Genomic DNA, 7,583 nt, shown 5'->3' with positions numbered 1-7,583 from the left:
GCTCTGATTCCTGTTGCTGCTTCAGTCCAGTAAGAAGATGACCCTTTGCCCTGGGCCCTTGTGTACAGGTTTGTTGCTAGAATTCCCAGTGTATCTGTACCTGCTACTTTGTTATTTACTCATTGCCAGAGGACTTTGAAGTAGGTAAAAATGGTGAAATGGTGTGGGTGATGTCATTTGACATGTATAAATTGGATTTAAGTAAGGCAAAGTTACAAGCAATCATCAGCTGCACTTTCTCTTCTAGAACCTTCAGACTGGCAAGGCAAAAGTCAAGATGACTGGTGATGGCTTGGGTTGCAGTGGGTGAACTTAGCATTTTTAATATCTAACCACCCTCTAAGTGCTCCACATTGCCTGCTTCCACCACCTTCATGGTGCATTGGAACAAACTGTTCACATCTGCCCATTCTGCCAGGGAAAGTCTTTGTGTGCTTGGGGTAGACACTCTCTGATTCACTGACAGGTTTCAGGCCTGTTGGTTAATCTCAACCTGGTTTAGCCTGTCTGCCAAAACTGAAAAGAGACTGCTGCCCATGCTACTGCTTCTTGGAGCTACAGGTAAGAGTTGGGTGGCAGGTAGCACCAAAGGTGGATGAGCAGCCCTGGAAAGGGTTTAGCAGCCTTCACACCAGAGGTATTAGTCTTTCCTGAACACTTGTACTCCCCTACTATGCTGTAAGAAATGAGAAAATAGCTGATTTCATTTCACAGTTGAGAAAACTAAGACAAGCAGAGGTTAAGTGACTTACTGAGCCCCACACAGTTAGTGTCTATGGCTGGATTTAAACTCAGATCTTCTTGACTCTGAGACCAGTAATTGGCTCCATTAGAGTCAATTATTTGCACTAAGAGTTTGAGTGAGTGTCGTTAGGTAGGGAGGTAGGGAGAGAGAAGTGCCCATGGAGATATAAGTGCTTACATTGGAAATTTAACAATTGGCCCTCCTCAAGTACTGGAGCCAGCTCCATACAGGCTATATTTCTACCTCTGTTCACACCTTATTTAAGCTATTCCACCTCCACTTCCCAGGCTCAGGTTTTATTCTGAAAAGTTACTACAGACCATACACTGAATACAACAAATCTTATAGAGCAAAAGATACCCCAGAGTAACAGCTAGCTGAATGTAGAATTGACACCTGGCAAAAGTGAGTGACTGTTCCTGAGAGCTCAGGACACCCTGAATCTAGAAAATGAATCTACTTCTGCATAGGGCAGTTCATATTGGCCATGGTATGGACAGAGAATTAAGGACTGCCCCAGAGAGTAAAGTGTCACAGTGAGAGCTATCAATTAAAGGTACATGCTGGCCAAAGGAGTTATATTGGAGTTTTATGGCCCCAAGGAATAAATCCCCAAACTGAGTCATCAGTGCTCAAATTAAAGTCACCCAGCTCTTTTCTTTCAGACAAAGCCTAAGAATATGCAGTTTTATAATGATCTGCATTATTAAATATGGCAGCTAGGTGGCCCAGGGATAAAATGTCAGGCTTACAGTCAGGAAGATTCCTCTTCTTGAGTTTAAATCTGGCTTTAGAGACTTAGCTGTGTGACACTGGGCAAGTCACTTAACCCTGTTTGCCTCAGTTCCTCATCTATAAAAATAGAGAAGGAAATGGCAAACTACTTCAGTATCTTTGCCAAGAAAACTCCAATGGCATCATGAAGAGTAGTATATGACTGAAATGTGACTGAACCACCACAATAAAAAACATATAAACAATTGACACAATACAATACAATAACACTCTGAGAAACATTTTAATTCTTGTTTTTATTAGTCATAATGGAAAAACGCTGGATTTTTTTAACTATGATTACAAATGTCCTGGAGGAAAAGGTATGGGTAATAGAAACATACAGTAAGTGAACATATCAAACCTTTGTAGAGATGTTGTTGAGTCATTTTCAGTTGTGTCTGACTCTTTGTAACATCATCTGGGGTTGTCTTGGTATGAATATTTGAGTGGTTTATCATTTCTTCTCCACCTCATTTACAGATCAGGAAACTGGACAAACAGGGTTATGTGATTGCCCAGGTGACAGAGCTACTAAGTATGTCTGAGGTTAGATTTGATCTCAGGAAGAAGAGTAAGGAATTACTGGAGACATGACACTATATTCACTGAGCCACATACTTACCCCATCTGTGGGTGCACCAATATCTTACACTAGCTCCTATTGGCTGAATCCAGAAAAAGCCCCAGTGAAAAAATCTGGCTTTTCTGCTCAAACTCATTTTATATACCCCAATGCCCTCCACATGCAAATTAAGCCTCTCAGGCTGCCAAGTGAAAACTCAGCCTTGGCTTGGGAGGGTCAGTCTCTCTTCTCACCCTAGGATGGAGGTTTCTGAACAAAAAAATCTCATTCACCTGGAAGACCATGAAATTGTTCTGGCTTCTGTTCTGCTTGGTGGCAGGTAGGTCCTGGATGAGAATGATTAAGAGATTACCTAATGGGTTTATAGGAGAAATTTTTAGTGCTAAGACGTAATGTGATTCTCCTTGTTCCTAGGTGTCCTGTCTGACCTGCAACTGGAGGAGTCAGGGCCAGGATTGCAAAGCCCTCAGAGTCCCTTACACTCACCTGTTCTGTCACTGGTGGCTCTGTTACTAGCAGTTACTACTGGAGCTGGATCCGACAGTCTCCAGGGAAAGGGCTAGTGTGGATTGGATATTGGAGTGGGGGTGCATACTACAACCCTGTTTTCCAAAACAGTCTCTATCACAGCAGACACATCTAAGAATCAGTTCTCTCTGCAGTTAAAATCACTCACAGCTGAGGACGCAGTGGTGTATTACTGTGCAAGAAGCACAATGAGAAGAAAGGAGTATGAGTCCGTACATAAACTTTCTCCTACAAGGAAGCCAGAAGGTCAGGATGCATATGGTGTTCAACTACTGAGCACAAGAGTCCAGTCCCAGGAGAGTAAAGATGAACATTCTTTCAGGGTTATGGCTTTCCCTCTCCACTCAGCAAACTTCCCTAGGGCCTTCCCATCCTTTTCATCCTTGTGGCCTTTTTTCTAAGAAGCTCAGATAATGACAGATGAGAAAGTTTGTAATTGCTTATTGAAAGTCAACTGGGAAGTTGAATCTCTACAGAATCTTTTTTTAATAAAATGTTTGACAGATTCCCATGTCCTGAGATCACAGGCCACTGTTAACTGTAATCTACTTTGTTCTATTGAGCTACATTTTTATTTCTTAGCCATAAGAGATAGTTTTGATATTTACTGTGTTATAATATACTTTATGTAATGCTAAGCCTCCTTCCTTTACATTTTTTTCATTTGTTCATTTATACTTTTAATTTCTTATTCTTCCAAAAGAACTTTGTTATTTTTTTCTAAGTCAGTAAAATAAGTTTTTGGTCAAAAATGGATGTCATGAATACATAAATTAGATTAGGCAAAATTGTAATTTTTTTTTGCCCTGCCTACTCATGAACAATTAACATTTCTCCAATTACTTGTATCTGATTTTATTTGTATAATTTTTTTATAATTTGTAGATCTTATTTTGTTTTGCCAGAAGTACTCCCAGACATTTTATGCTGTCAACATATTTCAAATGGGGTATCTCTTACTATCTTGTTTGTAGAGTTTATTTGATATATAGGAATGGTGATAATTTGAGTGGATTTACTTTGTATCCTGCTACCTTGCTAAAATTATTAGTTTTTTCAATTAACTTTTTAATCTTTCAGATTTTCCAAGTATATCATCTCATCACCTGCAAAAAGAGATAATTTTATTACACCATTCCCTATTCTGATGCCTTCTATTTCTCTTATTTCTATTGCTAGGATTTACAATGTTGATTAATATTGGTGACAGTGAGCATCCTTGTTTCAAACCTGATCTTACTTGGAAGGCTTCTACCTTAGCTGCATTACAAATAATGTTTGTTGATGGCTTCAGATGAATGCTTTTTTTTTTATCAATTTAAGGAAAATTCCACTTATACCTGTACTTTTAAGTGCTACTATTAGAAATGAGTGTTATACTTTATCAAAAGTTTTTTTTTTTCTGCATCTACTGATCATGTAATTTTAAAAACTTTTATTATTGATATAATCAATTATGTTAATAATTTTCCTTAAAACATACCTGAATTCCTGGTATAAATCCTACTTGCTCATAAAGTTTTAATCTTTTAAAATATTGTTGTAATCTTATAGCTAGTTTTTTATTTATAGTTTTGCACCTATATTCATTAATGGAATTGGCTTATAATTTTCTTTCTCTGATTTTACTCTTCCTGTTTTAGTAATCAGTATCATATTTGTTTCATAAAAGTAATTTGGTAGGGTCTTTCTTTGCCTATTATTTCCAATAATACATTTAATATTGGAATTAATTGATCTTTAAATGTTTGATAGAATTCACTTATAAATCCATTTGGTCCTTGTGCTTTTTTCTTTAAACTAATGAAAAAGTATTTATTATAGGCAAAGCAGTGTGCTAAGTGCAAATAGAAGACAGTTCCTGATCATGACATAACAAAACATCCAAACTAGAGTTGCATAAAGTATGCCAAACATGTAATTCAAAGTACTTAACTCATAGCAACACATGTTAAGTTTTCATACCAAGTATACTTTATATACACTCCATCAATGGGAATCACACAGTATGTTCTCCATAATCCTCACACCAAGAACATCATATATCAGTGTAGCCACTGGCCTATTGGGTAGTAGTGGCCCTTTGGAATGATCCATTGCCACAACCTCAGTCTCTGCCCTCCATGTGGATGGGTTGATATCTTCAGGCCCACTGGACTAAAGTCCCAGTCTGGGTTCCTCTATGGCCTAGGAATAATGCTGCTAACTCTAACTCCTAGTCAGACATGAAAGAAATGGCCTCTGGATCCAGCACTATCTCCACCATCGCCACCACCAGGACCTATCCAGGTAGAAATGAGGCTGAGTCTTTTCCCAAGCTTTCCCAGCCCTACAGAGGTCACCAACAGAGTCTCTTCCTCATCTAGATCTCGATTAAGATCCTCTCCATGTGGAACATTATCCAAATATCCACCTACAACTGGTAGATGTGCATCTCTTCAATATCATTTCCTTGATTCTCCATTGCACCTGATCTGGTCTCCAGGGAATCCAACTAAGGCCCCAATTAAAGCAGATACTTGTGATTTGCCATCTCGTCAAGCCCCTGTCTGTTTCTTTTGTTGGGCTATTTCATAGACTTGGGGTTTCTTTCAGCTATTTAATATTAAGTGTCTCGCCGCCAGTCTGTTTTTTTGTGTTTTATCTAGACACAGAGGTTTCATAGCTGGACATTGTCACCTACCTGGAGTTTCTGGCAGCTTATTCAAATGTCATACCATTTCTTGTTTCTTCCTGAACTTCTGAATTGTAGGCATAGCTAAGGAAAAGGCCTCCTTCAACTGATCTCTAATTTGAATGATGTACTTGCTTATGAATCTCCACATCTTCTCTAGCTACCAAAATTAAAAAGCACAGATCAGTAGGCAGATGAGGCACTTGCCCAAACACTAGCAATTGCTCTGGCATCATTCTTGATAGAATATGCATGTACTAGCAAGGCCACATGGTGACTCCACTGAGACATCTGCTCAGTCTTCAGGGACCTCAACAAATCCAAGCATGTATGCAGTAAAAATGCTGTGGCTTTAAAGATTAAAAGCTGTAGTTCTAGGCTTCTGGATTCTGGAAAAATTGAGAGCAACCCCTTAATTTTAGTTTGCATTCAAAATCATACTCTTGACCAGGATTCATCCTGGCAGAGAAGCCATGAGAAATATTAGTAGGTAGTCCACCTAGAAACCTGGTTGGGACCTAGGTATACTTAGTGACCTGGGTTTGAACTCTCCCTCTGACACCTACTAACTCTATGATCATGGACAAGTCACAATCTCTTTGACCCTCTGTATCCTCACCTGTGAAATAGGAATTAAAGTACTCATAGTATCTACATTAATGTGTTGTTGTGAGGCTCAATGGAGATGAGGAATGTGAAGCATTTTGCAGCTGACCTAATATTTAAAGCAGAGGTTCTTAACCTAGGGTCCATGAACTTGGTTTTTACATAAATATTTTTATAATTACATTTCAGTGCAATTGATTTTCTTTTAGTCTTAGGTTATTTTATGTCATGTCATCTCCCCTTGCTAACATCCTCCTAAATCTCCAACTTGAGGAAGGATCCAGGCCAGTCATCTTTCATTCCTCTCCTGTCTCTGTCTAGACTCTCCAGATTTCACCACCATACACCCCTGCAGATATTCTCCTCCTTTCCACCCCCATCCCTGGCTTTTCAGCTCCTTTTTGTGTGTTACCTTTTCCCATTAGAATTTCCCCTCCATAAGGGCAGAGACTGTGTTTCTTTTTGCTTTTATTTGTATTCCCAATGCTTAGCATAGGGCCTGGAACATAGCAAACACTTAATAAATGTTTGTCATTGTAAAAATATTATTCTGAGGAGTCCATAGGCATCACCAGACTGCCAAAGGGGTCCATGACACAAAAAGGGTTGAAAACCCCTGGCCCACATTCAGCACAGAAGCTCTACAGACTTGACCCTTGCCAAAAGACAGCTTTAAACTAGTGACTTCTAAACAATCTAATATCTTCAGAAGTTTGTCTTCCATTGTTTTTTCAAATACAATGAGATCAAGTTTTTCCCATATTTTGGAATTGGTATTGGAAACACCAATACTTCCAAGAAGTTCCTGTCATCACTTACTTTTTGCTACTGAAAAGTGCTGCTGAAAACTGGCAAGGCCCCCAGAAATTACTTTAAGATATGTTCTTGAACTAGTAAATACCACTAGACATTCCAGGACATCTTAAACTCTTGGCATGGTGTAACAATTTGCCTTACTTCTTTTATTCAAAGTCTGATGGTTCACACCCCAAATCTCCTTACTGAGAGGAGCTAAGTCCACCAAAGCTGGTCATTGCACAATGTTGCTATTATTGCATACAAGGTTCTCCTGGTTCTGCTCACTTCACTCAGCATCAGTCCATGTAAGTCTTTCTGAAATTCACCTGCTCATCATTTCTTATGGAACAATAATATATATACATATACACCCAATTCTTCTTCTATGCCAATACTATGGGTGAGGATTAAGAACTACCTTCCTACATGATTTCTACATGGGAGGCATGGATCATTAGTGTTGTTCATTTCTGAGTTCAGTGCCTGCAATACTCTTTTAGGTTGAGCTAGTCTCAACCAATGCTAAAACTCAAGAAATTGTTTGCACATAAGGACCATGACATCCATTTTCTTACGATACTCAAAACCTTCCTAGGGAACTCCAGACTATTTATGACATAACTAGATATGGGTACTATTTATTTATTTGTTTTTTGTTTGTTTGTTTATTTGTTTATTTATCTGTTTATTTTTAGTTTTCAACATTCACTTTTACAAGACTTTGTGTTTCAAGTTTTTCATCCTCCCTTTCTTCTCCCCTCCCCAAGATGGCATGCAATCTGATATAGGCCATACATATACAGTCATGTTAAGCATATTTCCACATTAGTCGTGATATGAAATAAGATTTAGAACAAAAGGGAAAAAACCAT

The sequence above is a fragment of the Phascolarctos cinereus genome, unplaced genomic scaffold (assembly GCF_003287225.1).
Source record: "Phascolarctos cinereus isolate Bilbo 61053 unplaced genomic scaffold, phaCin_HiC Scaffold_3;HRSCAF=262, whole genome shotgun sequence".
Classification (NCBI taxonomy): domain Eukaryota; kingdom Metazoa; phylum Chordata; class Mammalia; order Diprotodontia; family Phascolarctidae; genus Phascolarctos; species Phascolarctos cinereus.
The sequence above is the reverse complement of the archived record's forward strand: the minus strand, read 5'-3'. Positions refer to the sequence as shown.